This window comes from Herpailurus yagouaroundi, unplaced genomic scaffold, assembly GCF_014898765.1.
Source record: "Herpailurus yagouaroundi ecotype Mexico unplaced genomic scaffold, PumYag 28, whole genome shotgun sequence".
Taxonomy (NCBI): Eukaryota; Metazoa; Chordata; class Mammalia; order Carnivora; family Felidae; genus Herpailurus; species Herpailurus yagouaroundi.
This window is the reverse complement of record NW_024412376.1, coordinates 133131148-133148382: the sequence shown is the minus strand read 5'-3', so window position 1 is coordinate 133148382 and position 17235 is coordinate 133131148. Positions and strand designations below refer to the sequence as shown.

The following is a 17235-nucleotide window of genomic DNA, read 5'->3' as shown; positions in this document are numbered from 1 at the left end:
CAGAGCCTGACACAGAACTTGAACTCACAAACTGTGAGATCATGACCTGAGGTGAAATCAAAAGTCAGATGCTTAATTAATGAGCCAGCTAGGCGCCCAAGGGCCCACCCTTCTTATTTAATTTAACTCTAATTACTTCCTTAAAGGCCCTGTCTCCAAATATAGTCACACTGTCGGTTAGGGCTTCAACATACGCATTTGAGGGGGACACAGTTCATTCCATAACACTACTATCTGCCAGAAAATTGTCAGAATATACAAATTTATGGTATCTACACTTTGAATGTGGTACCTTTGTGTAGTGCGCAACCTGCAGAGCCTTACACAAGTCTGGCACATAATAGATGCTAATTTAACATGTATTTCCTCTTCTTTCCTCTTCCTCCTATCTCTGTTTTCCCTTCTTCCTCCCAGGCAGGGCACTCCCATGGATAGATCTTGTAGCCTTACATGGGCAGTCTTCATTCTGAATGGAGTTGCCACAACCCCTAATGAGGAGTCACCATAGGGAGAAAAAGTTATTGAGACTGTTCCCCATCGGTAACTTGATTTTTCTGGTCCCCGCACATTCCCAGAGTCAGGGTTGACATTTCTACCCTGTGTTTTTCTTTATCCCACTGCCTTCTTATGTCCTCAAGCTGATTTCCTCAGTGGGAAAGGCAGTGGACTCTAGACTAGCAGTAGTCAAATGAGGAAAGAGTCAAGGGAAGAGGAGCAGATGTGGGACCAGGTGCTGAAGAGTCTCTCCTTTAATCTTTGTCCCTCCACTCCCACTTACTCCCTGGAGGCTTGTCTGCCGTCATTGGTCTTTCTAGTCACACCGGTGCTTGTCATTAGTTTTTTAAAAGTTTATTTATCTATTTTGAGAGAGAGAGTGTGAGTGTGTGCGCGCGCACATGAGTGGGGGAGGGGCAGAGAGCGAGGGAGGGACAATCCCAAGCAGGGTCCTCGCTGCCAGCATGGAGTCTGATGCTTGGACTCCTAAACCATGAGATCGTGACCTGAGCCAAAATCAAGAGTCAGATGCTTAACTGACTGAGCCACCCAGGTGCCCCAAAGTGCTTTTCACGATTGATGGCCTCAACTTCTAAGAGTAGATCCATCCAATACCCGAGCCGGTGACTTTCATCTCCATTCTAGTCCACGTAAACACTAATCGCCACCAAATTTTGCACCGTTCCCCAAACTCCTGCCCCAGTCATCAGTGTCTTCAACTGAAACCTCCTGTGCACGCGGTTGTCCTGCATGGCCCTCCGCCATGACGGTTCTTTGGTGTCACTGAGATCTCAGGTGTGCTGATCAAACCCCTTTCTCTGTATCTTAAAGCTCCCTCCTGCCCTGTTCTTGCTCCTGGTCCCACTCAGATTCCACAATCATTTGCAGTCAATGTGGTGTAGATATCCCGAATTCCCTTGAATCTTTCATTTTTTGTTACATTTATTGGGCAAAGTTCTGACCTTGAACCCAAACGTTGGCCTTCCTTGAACTCGCACCTGAGCAGGTGGCATTGCCCCATTGTACTGTGTGGCAGTCCTACCTCAACCTCAAAATCGACTTGCTTTCTGCTCTCCCAGAGACCATTTTATGACTTGCTTCATATTGCAGACGTCCCTCTCCTTCCTCATTTCTCCCACCTAGTTTTCAGCTGATGGACTTGTCTTCCTTGGGAAATAGAAGCCGTTATGTGGGAGCACCTTTGTCTTTCCATCACCTCATCTGCAGATAGTTCTTCCTGTGTCTGCATCCGTCCCCTTGCCCTTCTCTTCTGTCACTCCCTCCCTGCACGTGTTATCTTTGTGCCTTCTCCTCTTTCCTTACCTTGCTGTCTCCCCTTTCTACTGGATCACACAAGCATCCTCAGGCTCCTCCCTTGAACCCATCTTTTTCTTGTAACTGCTCCATTTCTCTGCTTCTCATCATTGTCTGACTTCTCAAAAAAGCTGCCTGTCTTTTGTCTTTTGTCTCCACCAAAAATACTGATGTCATTTTCATTGACTGCCCAGTATGATGGGTCCTCTTCAGTCCTCACTTTATTTGGCTTAGTTACAGCAGTCCACAAAGTTGAAAACCCCCTCCTCTTTTATGTCTACCTCCCTACATCCTTCTCCTCTAGTCTACCTCTGAGTACCAGATATTCTCGGGAATTGGTCATAGGTCCTCTCTTTTCTCCATACTCCCTTGCTCGGGGGTCCTCTCCGTTCCCGTACTTTTTTTTCTAAATATATTTTTTGTTTGTTTTTTAAGTAGGCTTCATGCCCAGTGCACAGCCCAATGCAGGGCTTGAACTCATGACCCTGAGATCAAGACCTGAGCTGAGATCAAGAGTCAGGAGCTTAACCAGCTGAGCCACCCAGGTGCCTCTGTATTCCCATGTTCTTAAATAGCATCTGTGTGATGATGATTCCAGCCCCAACCTCTCTTTTGAGCTTCAGATCTAATGGTATATCTGACATCTCCACTTAGATGTTTTATAAGTATCTTAGTAATGAAATGTGTGAAATTCTTAAGAGTCACTCCTCAAAATATGTATTGGCAAGCTTTTACTGTTTCAGTATATGATTATCACCCAGTAGCCTAACCCAGAAATGGGAGTCATTCTTGATTTTTCTCTCTCCCCTACCTCTTCCATCTAGTTCATCACCTAAGATTTTATACTTCCAAAACGGCTTTCCGGTTGGTCTTCATCTCTCCATTTCTACTGCCGTCAACCAAGCGCAGCCAACGTCAGTTGTCTCCTGGACCACTGCTCTAACCTGTCTTGCCCATCTGTTCTTGCAGCCCTCCAGACCACTTTCCAACCACAGCATGGTGGATGTTATACAATGTGCACTTCATTCTGCCATTCCCTTGTTGAAGACTATTCAGAGACCTTCCACTGCTCTGGGAATAAAAGCTGGACACCATTCCATGTCCACACAAGCCTGCCCCGCATGGTTTAGCTTCTGCATCTTTATCCCCATCATTCTATGCCCCTTTGTCCTCACTTCACCTTTCACTTTTTTCCAACATGCCAAGTTCTTTCCTTCTGAATCAGTGAATGGGCTCTCACTAGACATTGAATCTGCTTGGCACCTTTATCTTGGACTGGACCTACAGTCTCCAGAACTGTGAGAAATAGGGTTCTGTTATTTATAAGTCATCCAGTCTATGGTATTTTTGTTATAGTATCCCAAATGGACTAAGACACTTGCCTTGGAGTTCCAGTACATGTGGTACCCTGTGTCTTTTATTACCTTCCCTTCAATCTTTGTAAAGCTATTTTTCCCCCAACTTTGAAGTCTCTCTTTTTTTTTAATTTTATTTATTTTGGGGGGGGGCAGAGAGAGGAAGAGAGAGAGAACCCCAAGTAGGCCCCACACTGTCACTGCAGAGCCCAAGGCAGGGCTCAAACTCATGAACCGTGAGATCATGACTTGAGTCAAAATCAAGTCAGACCCTTAACTGACTGAGCTAGCCAGGTACCCCTAAAGTCTCTTTTTAAATGTCTATCCCCTTGCCAAGAGGGTCTTGCCCACCATCTGTCAAGTATGTTCTTTCCTTCACACATTTATCATATTTGTAATTTCATATTTATTTGTTTATCCACTTGTTTAAGCCTGGCTCTCCCTTTAGACTGTCAGCCCTATGAAGGCAGGGACCCTGTTGGGTTGTCCTCCATGAGAACCTCTGCACTTAGCATCATGCTTGGCACCTAGTAGGCACATATGTTGCACTTTTGATCGAATGAACCAGCTGTTAAGATTTTGGTTCAGTCTGTTATTTCCCAATTTCAGCTTTCTCACCTGCATTCCCTAAATTATCACCCTAAGATTTATAAAATGATTACAAGAAACATTATTATGAGTCATTATGTTTTTTAAAAGTACGTGTTTCCATTTTTAATTAGTATCTATTAATTCCCTGCTAGGAAAGGTTGAGGAAATTAGCACTCTCACTTCCTTCCCCTTTTCTCCCACATCTCCTGTTTTTGTTAGTTATATTATTTTATTGTATATTGGCAATGTTTATACCATTTACACCTGTTTTTGTATCTCTAATTCCCTCAGTTACTTCATCTTAGTTTTCTACTGAAATGGATTAATTGCTTACCATCTGTATCATTTTAGGTTCTTGGTTTTAAACAACAAAATTTAACTTCGGTTAATTTAAGCAGGAAAGGAATTGATCAGAAGGATGATGGGCGACCATTGGGTGGGAAGACTACAGGGAATCCTGCTCAGAAGTTGGGCAGGGACCAAGGGAGACAGAGCACTGAGAAGACCCAGCCCGGGGCCTGCCTCGTGGTCGGCCGGTTAGGACCCACTGGGCTCCCGCTGGACCCTCTCTCCCTCCTTTCCTTTCTCCTTTCCCCCGTCCTTCCCTGGCATTTCTTCCTTCTCTTTCGCTGTCATGTGTTTGGATGTCCTCTTATTTGTTTATCCTTACCGAGAAGCTTTTCCAAACGGTTTATCTGTTTTCATGTGGTGTGGATGAATTCCCCTTCCACTGGGGCTGAAGCTTTATCCTTTCCCGCACTCGGTTATTTGAATGCTGGATATTTAGTTTTCGTTCATCCTGTTTTTATTTTTATATTTTGTACCTGAGGGATGAGGAGAAATGTGGTTGAAGCTATGGGAAATCTTAATCAGAAGACCCATCTTCTGTTTTGGAATCTGGTTTTGTTAAATGTCTTCTATGAGAATTCACTTCAGCTAGTGAAGGTGGATTATATTCCCATGTGCTGGGGACTCTGTGCTCCAGACTACTTACCCCTCACCCCACCCAAGGCCCTAGATTCACTGAAGGGGCCCGGAGGCTTCATATCTGGCAGAGAAAATGGGCCCCGGGTATCTACTATTTTATCCATCCCTTCTTAGGAGCCATTTCTATTTTCTGACAGTTGGAAGATGGGACATATAAAGATACACCCTTAATTCACTTTTGTCCTGATTTGGAATAAAGTGCTTTTTTGACTTTTTTTGCATCTGGTGGGCCAGGGGTGGTTGGTGGTGGGTGTGTGGAGGGCATGGGGCTGGAGGCCATATTTAGGAGCTGTGCTAGGCCAGAAACTTGCACTTCATTCCTCAGCTGCCCCTTCCCTTGTTTCATTGGTGAAATGTCTTCTAATTGCTTGACTCTCAGCATTGGAGGAGGGAGAGGATCTGTTTATCATCATTGGTTCCAGCATCCTGATAATAAACCTCTATTTGCTTAATCTGGTTCAAGTTGGATTTCTTTCACTTGTGAACTGAGCAGTACTAACAAATGTAGTGCCGTAGATGCAGGGTGCAGCCTTCTCCAGTGAAAATGAGGGGCCCAGCTTGTATCTTATCAACTCCCATACCCTGTCTGCACAGAGGTGGGTCATAGGGGGCCTGTTCAGAAGCATCTCTTTCTTCAGGGGCAACATTGAATTATCTGCTTAATCGTTCATTTTGCAATCTCATAAAATGATAATGGTAAGCATAAACAGACCCAGTTCAGACTGGATAATTTTGAGAGCAGCATGACGGTTACTATTACGTGTCAACTGGGTTAGGCCCAATTATTTGGTCAAATACCACTCTAGATGTGAAGGTATGTTTTAGATGTGATTAACATTTAAATCAGTAGACTTTGAGTAAAGCAGATCACCCTCTGTAATGGGCCTTGTCCAATCAGTGGAAGGCTGTGGGAGAAAATGACAGAGGTCCCATAAGGAAGAGGGAATTTTGCCTCTAGACCACCTTCAACTCAAGCTGCAAGATCACCTTTTCCCTAGCTTGCCAGCGTGCCCTACAGATTTTGGGATTTTGTATTTGCCAACCCCCATAATTATGTGAGCCACTTTTTTAAAGTCTCTCTCTTTCTCTATATACACGTATACACACACCACACTGCATACCCACACCCTATTGGTTCTGTTTCTCTGGAAGATCCTAATTGATACAAGTAGAAATTACTGAATACCACAGGCACCATAGATGTTGAATATGCTTCCTAAGGCTCAACTGATGTTGCCTGTTGCTGACTCCTGTAGGGTTTGCCAAGATGACTTTGCTGCCAAGGAAGCAGGCAGACTCTGGAGTCAGGTTGCGTGGTATCAATCCTGAGCTCTGTTACTTACTTGGTGTGTGACCTGGGCAATTTACGTAGTCTCTGTGTGCCTCAATATCCTCATTTGTGAAATGGGCCAGATGTTCGGTTGTGCCTATAAGATTATGTGAAGATTAATTGAGGTAATACATGCAAAGCATTTAAAATAGTTTCTGATACATAGAAGCTCCTTAATAGGTCTTGACAAATCTTATAGATCTATTGTAATCCCATATCGGAGCATAGGCTGGGCCTACAGACCATACCCTGTATGCTGTAAAACGCCACCAGGGGGGTCTGGGTAGCACCCGATAATAAAACTTGGTCATATTTCTACCGAGTGAAATGCACTTAGAGGAGTAAACATAGATCATAAACAACCGCCTATCAGTTCAGGTCAGTTTTTACCACCAGGTGGGTTAGGGAAGGAACTTGGTTTTCAGAGCTTTTGGGATTAAAAAAAAAGTTTTTTAATTTTTTTAAATTTATTTTTGAAGCAGAGAGAGAGCAAGACAGAGCATGAGCAGGGGAGGAGCAGAGAGAGAGGGAGACACAGAATTCGAAGCAGGCTCCAAGCTCTATGCTGTCAGCACAGAGCCCAACATGGGGCTCGAACTCATGAACCATGAGATCATGACCTGAGCTGAAGTCGGACGCTCAACCAACTGAGCCACCCACATGCCCCAAGCTTTGGGGATTTTATTTTATTAAAAAAAATTTTTTTTAATGTATACTTATTTTTGACAGAGAGCGAGAGAGACAGAGCATGAGTAGGGGAGGGGCAGAGAGAGAGGGAGACACAGAATTGGAAGCAGGCTCCAGGCTGTGAGCTGTCAGCACAGAGCCCTACGGGAGGCTCGAACCCACAGAACGCGAAATCGTGACCTGAGCCGAAGTCAGACGCTCAACCGACTGAACCACCTAGGTGCCTGGGATTTTAGATCTATGGGGAGGGGCCCACAGACCCGCACCCTCTGAGACTGTTTTGGAGATACCTGAAAACAAGTCGGCTTGCCGGGAGAGCTTGTTGAATCGCTTCTGCTCGAACATTGGAGCATGTTATAAAAATAATGTCTGTTGAGGCATTGTTGATAAAGAGCTATTTTTTTTTTTAGACTCAACCAGACAATGATAGCAGTTGCTTCTGGAGATCTCTCCTGGTATAACCTCAGGGGAGAGAATTCCGGTCTTTTTCTGTGCTGTTTGTCACAGCAAAGCGTGTGCCTCCCTCTGCTTCATGCTAAATCCTCCTGTTTCTTACACAAACTTCGAAACTGAGACCCAGACCGGGCGGTGTGCTGGAAGGAAGCCAGCAGCCATGAACTCTCGCTGGAAGGTGAGGGAATTAGAACCCTATTCCTTTATCCACTCAACATATATCTTTTGAGCACTTACTCTGTGCCAAATAGTAGAAGCTCTATCTGTATAGCATTTTGTGGTTTATAAAGTGGGTTCACATCCATTGCCTCTTTAAGTAACCCTTTGAGGAAGATGTAGTAAATACTGTTATCTTTGTTTTATGGTGAAGAAGCAGAATCTTGGGAAGTTCAAGTGTTACTTTAAGGCACAGACGTAGCTGAACTGAGATGTCAACCCACTTTTTCTATACCAGACATAATAGAGGTTTGTACTTCATGAACATGGGGTGAATATACATTTTTGGGTTTTAATAGTAATTTATTTGTTATTGTAATTTGTGACATAAACAAATCACAATTTATTCTGAATGTTTCTCAGTAGTCTTTGTTTCCAAATAGAAATATTAAATTGTGGCAAAAAGGGGGGAAAATGAACTTTCAGTATTATAAAGGATAAAAGAGAATCATAACAAATCAAAGGCAACCTGATACAGAGCCCAGTGACCTCTTTGGGATACCTGAAATATAATTAAACTGTATCATCCAGGCTTTTCCAAGTCGTCATTCTAAATAAGAGTATTATGTATAAAGAAGTACGAATTGACGTTTATATTCAACGTTGGTTAAATGAAGGTATTCAGTAGTCTTATTATTTTGTAATAAAAGAATCTTCATCTACCCTTCTCTCAGTATGTGATGATTTATTTCTCTTCTAAATGGAGGAAGGCCTGTGAACCATAAGATGCTGCAACTAAACTGGTTGGCATTAGTGCAATGAATTTTTCTTCTGCTGAAGTATTTTTTTTAAGTTTATTTATTTTTTATTTTGAGAGAGAGAGGGAGAGAACGTCCAGGAGAGAGAGAGAGAGAGAGAGAGAGAGAGAGAGAGAGAGAGAGAGAAGGAGAGAGAGAATCCCAAGCAGGCTCTGTGGTGTTATTACAGAGCCGACACAGGGCTTGACGTGGGACTCGATCTGACAAACCATGAGATCATGACCTGAGCCAAAATCAAGAGTCGGACACTTAACCAACTGAACCACCCAGGCGTCCCTCTGCTGAAGTTTTAAAGTGAATATATGTTAAACCAAGTTCTTTTGAGATGACATACACCTTGTGCTGTGGTCAGGAACCACTGATGTTACTCTGGAACTGTTACTCTTCTGCTAAACCTCATTATTGCAGAGGAGAAGTGTTCCACCATTTTGATTCGTGAGTAGGTCTTGTCTTCTGAGCTTCAGAGCTGCCCAGGGTCTACCTCTTAGAGAATCGGCACCTCTAATGTAGTTAACAGGCCAGTCATCCACTTTCACCTCAGCAGTCACTGTGGCTTTGAGCTCCTTTGTGGTGATAAGCATCAGTGTTTTCATACCTAGCTTCTGTAGTGACAGCAGGAGCCAAGGGGTCAGACTCCATTACCTCGTAGTAATTGGGTGGCTGGAGATCATTCTTCGTCATCGCTGAGTGATTGCTGGGCTAGGATGACAGTCTCCAGCTTGATAGTGTTGCTGGAATGGTCTGTAGACTAACCCAACTATAGTAACACTGCATTTGAATGTTTCAGAAAACTCTCATATGTAAGACTTGAGGGGAGATTTTGGCTGGTCCTTTGGGTAAACAGGGATGTTTCTGTATTTGCCAAGGCTAGCAAATCTACTTGTGGATGAAGAGTAGGTTTCAGCTTGTTACAACAGGATTTGGAGAGCTGAAGTGTAAGTCTGAAAGCTGAGCGTACGTGTCCCAGAGTGGCTGAGCTCTCCCAGAGTGGCCCCACGCATTGGAGGTCTGGGACTCAGGACAAGGAGATCGCAGGACGAGGCTTAAGTTTCCCTGGTGGTATTGGCATCTTTCCTCTGGTTCTTATTTTGCTCCAAAACTCTTCGTTGTTTTTGAGTAAATCTCTCATATCCAAAGATAGCATTATTTAAATCCTCATTCACTTGAATTAGCTCAACAGTTACATTTTCATTCTCCACTACCACAAGCACATCCATGATCCCATCCTGTGTCTCCTGACCCATCTTTTATATAAAGTTTCTGCAGTAGCTCTATGTCTTCAAGATTTTCAGACCCAGGAACATGGTGAGTCTGCATCAGTATGGTGGACAGCACCCTCACATTCATTTTCACCATATCTAATTCACTGTGCAGTTGTCCAATCTGTTGTGGGACCAGTGTAATAGTAGAGCTCTTGAGAACAATTATAGAAAGAAGAGCTGGTTCAGTAGAATTCAATGAGATCTGAGAAGTCTCTTGTCTTACTGTTTCATCCTTGCATCTGAGGGAGGAAACTGAACACCTTTCTTAAGAAGGTCAAGCTACACTTCTTTCACTTCGCTTACATCCACACCTCCTGGGAGATGCTGTGACCAAATCTTAATGAAATTTAAGAGTCTACTCTGAATGTCTAATGGCAAGATATACCTGGGATTCAGCAGCTTAACTAGATTATCATTAATGAATTCCTTCTTCACAATCAGAGATTGAAAACTGGGACCACAGTTCTGTGTGCACAGATCAGTAAGTGACAAGGTCAGTTGGATTTCTTAATGATTGTAGTTTTGGGAAATCCTTTACTTCAGAGTTTTTATTGCATCTTTTTTGCCCATGATGGGCAGTGTTAATTATGACACACGTGCACGAACTGGCCCCAGTCTTCTGTCTGAATGCTAGCATATGTAGCCTTTTTGTATTTTGGGGTGTTTTGTCCATCACTTATAGGATACAGATACGACATTGTTTCAGAGGCAGGATTCTGTTCATCTCATAGTAGGCATCAGTCAACATACATGGTCTTCCTAGAAGACCACTTAGGGATCAAGCCACAGAAGCCATTCTTGGTGGAAAGAGTGGTTGGGAAGAAATGGAGAGTCAGAATCTTGTAGCACAGGACGCTATTCCCACATGATGCTCATGTGTGACCAGTTCCAAATGCTTCAGATTATTGGTGTTCCAGTTTAACTTCCAGACTTGAACTTTTCAGAGTGTGCACTGCTATTAGTTCTTTCACAGAAAGACCAGGTTCCTCTTGCTGTACCTTGAGGTGGTCGCTGGTTAGGAAGTCTTTCTCCATTGGTAACAGTCCTACAAGGCCCGCACATGTAAGTTCCACTGCCCCCCGAGCTGTGAGATCTAGGCAGCTGCAAAAATTGGGGTGCCTGAGGCTGGTGTGAGCTCCTCTCTGTTGATGCTGGTGAGCAGGGCAAGGCGGAAAGAAAGTAGGAAGATGGCACTGCCAGCAGCCATACCTGGGGGGTATTTCAGCAGACCCCCTGCTGTATGTTAAATTAGATACCTGTCCCTCAGGCCACTGCTTTCAGACAAGCAGATACACCTCCTTTCACAGAAAGTCTGGGCACTTTTTTTTTATTATTATTTTTAATTTTAGTTTTTTAAAATTTACATCCAAATTACTTAGCATATAGTGCAACAATGGTTTCAGGAGTAGATTCCTTAGGGCCTCTTACCCACTTAGCTCATCCCCCTTCCCACCCCCACCCCCCAGTTTGTTCTCCATATTTATGAGTCTCTGATGTTTTGTCCCCCTCCCTGTTTTTATATTATTTTTGTTTTGCTTCCCTTATGTTCATCTGTTTTGCCTCTTAAAGTCCTCATATGAGTGAAGTCATACGATATTTGTCTTTCTCTCACTGACTAATTTCACTTAGCATAATACCCTCCAGTTCCATCCACATAGTTGCAAATGGCAAGGTTTCATTCTTTTTGATTGCCGAGTAATACTCCATTGTATATATACACCACATATTCTTTATCCATTCATCCATCAATGGGCATTTGGGCTGTTTCCATACTTTGTCTGTTGTCAGTAGTGCTGATACAAACATTGGGGTGCATGTGTCCCTTCGAAACAGCACACCTGTATCAGTTGGATAAATACCTAGTAATGCAATTGCTGGGTTGTAGGGTAGTTCTATTTTTAGCTTTTTGAGGAACCTCCATACTGTTTTCCAGAGTGGCCACACCAGCTTGCATTGCCACCAACAATGCAAAAGAGATCCTCTTTCTCCACATCCTCGCCAACATCTGTTGTTGCCTGAGTTGTTAATGTTAGCCATTCTGATAGGTGTAAGGTGGTATCTCATTGTGGTTTTGATTTGTATTTCCCTGATGATGAATGATGTTGAGCATTTTTTCATGTGTCGGTTGGCCATCTGGATGTCTTCCTTGGAGAAGTGTCTATTCATGTCTTTTGCCCATTTCTTCACTGGATTATTTGTTTTTTGAGTGTTGAGTTTGAGAAGTTCTTTATAGATTTTGGATACTAACCCTTTATCTGATATGTCATTTGCAAATATCTTCTATTACATCATGTGCCTTTTAGTTTTGTTGACTGCTTCCTTTGCTGTGCAGAAGCTTTTTATTTTGATGAGGTGCTAATAGTTCATTTTCACTTTTGTTTCCCTTGCCTCTGGAGACCTGTTGAGTAAGAAGTTGCTGCAGCCAAGATCAAACAGGTTTTTGCCTGCTTTCTCCTCAAGGATTTTGATGGCTTCCTGTCTTACATTGAGGTCTTTCATCCATTTTGAGTTTATTTTTGTGTGTGGTGTAAGAAAGTGGTCCAAGTTCATTCTTCTGCATGTCACTGTCCAGTTTTCCCAGCAGCACTTGCTGAAGAGACTATCTTTATTCCTTTGGGTATTCTTTCCTGCTTTGTCAAAGATTAGTTGGCCATATGTTTGTGGGTCCATCGTTGGGTTCTCTATTCTGTTCCATTGATCTGAGTGTTTGTTTTTGTGTCAGTACCATACTGTCTTGATGATTACAGCTTTGTAGTATAGCTTGAAGTCTGGGATTGTGATGCCTCCTGCTTTGGATTTCTTTTTCAAGATTGCTTTGGCTATTCGGGGTCTTTTCTGGTTCCATACAAATTTTAGGATTATGTGTTCTAGCTCTGTGAAGAATGCTGGTGTTATTTTGACAGGGATTGCATCGAATGTGTAGATTGCTTTGGGTAGTATCGACATTTTAACAATATTTGTTTTTCCTATCCAGGAGCATGGAATCTTTTTCCATTTTTTTGTGTGTCTTCTTCAATTTCTTTCATAAGCTTTCTAGAGTTTTCAGTGTATAGATTTTTCACTTCTTTGGTTAGATTTATTCCTAGGTATTATATGGTTTTTGGTGCAATTGTACCTGGGATCAATTCCTTGATTTCTCTTTCTGTTGCTTCATTGTTGGTGAATAGGAAAGCAACCGATTTCTGTGTGTTGATTTTATATCCTGCGACTTTACTGAATTCATGGATAAGTTCTAGCAGTTTTTTGGTGGAATCTTTAGGGTTTTCCATATAGAGTACCATGTCATCTGCAAAGAGTGAAAGTTTGACCTCCTCCTGGCCAATTTGGATGCCTTTTATTTCTTTGTGTTGTCTGGTTGCAGAGGCTAAAACTTCCAATACTATGTTGAATAACAGTGGTGAGAGTGGACATCCCTGTCTTGTTCCTCAAGCTCTCAGTTTTCCCCCATTGAGGATGATATTAGTGTTGGGTCATTCATATATGGCTTTTATGATCTCAAGGTATGATCCTTCTATCCCTACTTTCTTGAGGGTTTTTATCCAGAAAGGATGCTGTATTTTGTCAAATGCTTTATCTGCATCTATTGAGAGGATCATGTGGTTCTTGCTTGTCCTTTCTTTTATGGATGTGATGAATCACATTGATTGTTGTGTGGATATTGAACCATCCCTGCATCCCAGGTATAAATCCCACTTGGTCGTGGTGAATACTTTTTTTAATGTATTGTTGGATCCAGTTGGCTAATATCTTGTGGAAGCATTTTGCATCCATGTTCATCAGGGAAACTGGTCTATAGTTCTCCTTTTTAGTGGGCTCTCCGTCTGGTTTTGGAATCAAGGTAATGCTGGCTTCATAGAATGAGTTTGGAAGTTTTCCTTCCATTTCTATTTTTTGGAACAGCTTCAAGAGAATAGGTGTTAACTCTTCCTTAAATGTTTGGTAGAATTCCCCTGGAAAGCCATCTGGCCCTAGACTCTTGTTTTTTGGAAGATTTTTGATTACTAATTCGATTTCCTTACTGGTTATGGGTCTGTTCAAATTTTCTATTTCTTCCTGTTTCAGTTTTGGTAGTGTATGTTTCTAGGAATTTGTCCATTTCTTTCAGATTACCCATTTTAGTGGCACATAATTGCTCATAATATTCTCTTATTATTGTTTTTATTTCTGCTGTGTTGGTTGTGATCTCTCCTCTTTCATTCTTGATTTTACTTATTTGGGTCCTTTCCTATTTCTTCTTGATCAAACTGGCTAGTGGTTTATCAATTTTGTTAATTCTTTCAAAGAACCAGCTTCTGGTTTCATTGATCTGTTTTACTGTGGTTTTTTTGGTTTTGATAGCATTGGTTTCTGCTCTAATCTTTATTATTTCTTGTCTTCTGCTGGTTTGGGGTTTTATTTGTTCTTTTTCCAGCTCTTTAAGGCATAAGATTAGATTGTGTATCTGAGATCTTTCCTCCTTCTTTAGGAAGGCCTGGATTGCTATATACTTTCCTCTTATGACCACTTTTGCTGCATCCCAGAGGTTTTGGGTTGTGGTTATCATTTTCATTGGCTTCCATATACTTTTTAATTTCCTCTTTAACTTCTGGTTAGCCCATTCATTCTTTAGTAGGATGTTCTTCAGTCTCCAAGTATTTGTTACCTTTCCAAATTTTTCTTGTGATTGATTTTGAGTTTCATAGTGTTGTGGTCTGAAAATATGCATGGTATGATCTTGATCTTTTTGTACTTGCTGAGGGCTAATTTGTGTCCCAGTATATGGTCTGTTCTGGAGAACGTTTCATGTGCACTGGAGAAGAATGTATATTTTGCTGCTTTAGGATGAAATGTTATGAATATATCTGTTAAGTCCGTCTGGTCCAGTGTGTCGTTCAAAGCCATTGTTTCCTTGTTGATTGTTTGATTTGATGATCTGTCCATTGCTGTGAGTGGGGTGTTGAAGTTTCCTACTATTATGGTACTGCTATCAATAAGTTTCTTTATGTTTGTGATTAATTGACTTATATATTTGGGTGCTCCAACATTTGGCACATAAATGTTTACTTCTTGGTGGATAAACACCTTAAATGATATAATGCCCTTCTGCATCTCTTGATACAGTCTTTATTTTGAAGTCTAGACTGTCTGATATAAGTATGGCTACTCCAGCTTTCTTTTGTTGACCATTAGCATGATAGATGGTTCTCCATCCCCTTACTTTCAGTCTGAAGGTGTCTTTAGGTCTAAAGTGGGTCTCTTGTAAACAGCATATATATGGATCTTGTTTTCTTATCCATTCTGTTACCCTATGTCTTTTGATTGGAGCATTGAGTCCATTGACATTTAGAGTGAGTACTGAAAGTTATGAATATTGCCATTATGTTGCTTGTAGAGTTGGAGTTTCTGGTGATGTTCTCTGGTCCTTTCTAACCTTTCTTGCTTTTGGTTATGTATGTATGTATGTATGTATGTATGTATTTATATTTTCATCTCTTCTCCCCTCAGAGGGTCCCCCTTAAAATTTTTTGCTGGTTTAGTGGTCACAGATTCCTTTAATTTTTGTTTTTCTGGGAAACTTTTTATCTCTCCTCTTTTGAATGACAGCCTTGCTGGCTAAAGAATTCTTGGCTGCATATTTTTCTGATTCAGCACATTGAATATATCCTGCCACTCCTTTCTGGCCTGCCAAGTTTCTGTGGATAGGTCTGCTGCAAACCTGATCTGTCTTCCCTTGGACTTTTTTCCCCTTGCTGCTTTCATGATTCTCTCCTCGCCTGAGTATTTTGTGAATTTGACTGTGATATGCCTTGTTGATGGTCGGTTTTTGTTGAATCTAATGGGAGTCCTCTGTGCTTCCTGGTTTTTGATGTCTGTGTCTTTCCCCAGGTTAGGAAAGTTTTCCTCTATGATTTGCTCACATAACCCTTCTACCCTTATTTCTCTCTCTTCGTCTTCTGGGACCCCTATGATTCTAATGTTGTTCCTTTTAATCAGTCACTGATTTCTCTAATTCTTAAATTGTGCTCTTTTGCCTTAATCTCTCTCTTTTTTTCTGCTTCATTATTCTCCCTAAGTTTGTCCTCTGTGTTGCTGATTCTCTGTTCTGCCTCATCCATCCTTGCTGCTGCGGCATCCATTCGTGATTGCAGCTCAGTTATAGCATTTTTTATTTCATCCTGACTAGTTTTTACTTTTTTTTATCTCTGCAGAAAGGGATTCTAATCTGTTTTCAACTCCAGCTAGTATTCTTATTATCGTGATTCTAAATTCTGGTTCAGACATCTTGCTTGTATCTCTGTTGGTTAAGTCCCTGACTGTCGTTTCTTCCTGCTCTTTCTTTTGGGGTGAATTCCTTCATTTCATCATTTTGAAGGAAGAAAAGGAATTAATGAGGTAGAAAAAATTAAAATTAAAAAATATTAAAATTAAAAAATTAAACACACACACACACAAAATCGAATAAATGATGCTAGATCCTAGGTGTGTTTTGGTCTGGGTGTTGAAAGTGGCTTGAAAGGGGCACCTGGGTGGCTCAGTGGGTTGAGCGTCTGACTTTGGCTCAGGTCATGATCTCACGGTCTGTGGGTTCGAGCCCCGCGTGGGGCTCTGTGCTGACAGCTCAGAGCCTGGAGCCTGTTTCGGATTCTGTGTCTCCCTCTCTCTCTGACCCTCCCCTGTTCATGCTCTGTCTCTCTCTGTCTCAAAAAATAAATAAACATTAAAAAAAAATAAAAAGAAAAGTGGCTTGATAGATTAGAGAAAAAAGGGGAAAAAAAGAAAAAAAAAGGAAATAGTTTGAAAATTTGAAAAAAATGAATGCACTGAAGTAGACTAAATTGAAATGATGGAAGTAAAATAGAATTTGAAAAAATATACACAAAAATAAAGAATATAGTAGAAAAAAATGAAAGAAAAATATTTTTAATAAAAATTAAAAATAAAAAAGAATTTTTTCTCTTTATTCAAGAAAAAGAAAAGAAATGAAAAAGAGGAAAATGAAAAAAAAGGAAATTGTTTGAAAATTTGAAAAGTTAATACACTGAAGTAGACTAAAATAAAATGATGCGAGTAAAATGGAATTTGAAAAATTTACACAAAAATAAAAAATACAGTAAAAAAATTAAAAATATTTTTAATAAAAATTGAAAATAAAAATGAATTTTTTCTCTTTTTTTTGCTGAATTCTGTGGTTCAGGTTGTGCAGATAGTTTTGTTAATCATCAGATCAGTTTTATAGGTGTGCAGGATGGTTTAGTGTTGGTCTGGCTGTATTTCATTGATGCAAGACACACAAAAAACTTCCATGCTGTTCCACCATCTTGGCTCCCTCCAAGTCTGGGCACTTTTTAATCTGGACCCTGGTGAGGGTGAGTCCTTTAGAAATGTTTCTCAGTTTGTACTAAAGCCTTGTGGATCTCTGGACACGAGCCCTGTTGACTTTGAAAACACAATGTTTTGGAGGCTCATCCTTCAGATGCAGGTCTTAAGATTTGGTGTTCCCATGGGGTGCATGCGTGGCTCAGTCAGTTGAGCGTTCAAGTTCAGCTCAGGTCATGATCTCACAGTTCATGAATTCAAGCCCTGCATCGGGCTCTGTGCTGGCTTTAGATTCTGTGTCTCCCTCTCTCTCTGCCCCTTCCCTGCTTGTGCTCTGTCTGGCTCTCTCTCAAAAATAAATTAAAAAAAAAAAGATTTGGGGTTCCCAATATTGGTTTCATACCTTTTGCTCCTCAGAGAGAAGCTCAGTATTTTGAGCTCCCTCACCATTGTGAGTTGCCACCCCAGGGTGTGGTTTATGGTGAGACTGT

General features: G+C 41.4%; 1 pseudogene; it reads right to left on the bottom strand.

The window, feature by feature from the left end:
* Positions 1-8723: 8723 nt before the first annotated feature.
* On the bottom strand, positions 8724-10146 carry LOC121041605 (TOM1-like protein 1; annotated as a pseudogene).
* Between the last annotated feature and the right edge of the window lie 7089 nt (positions 10147-17235).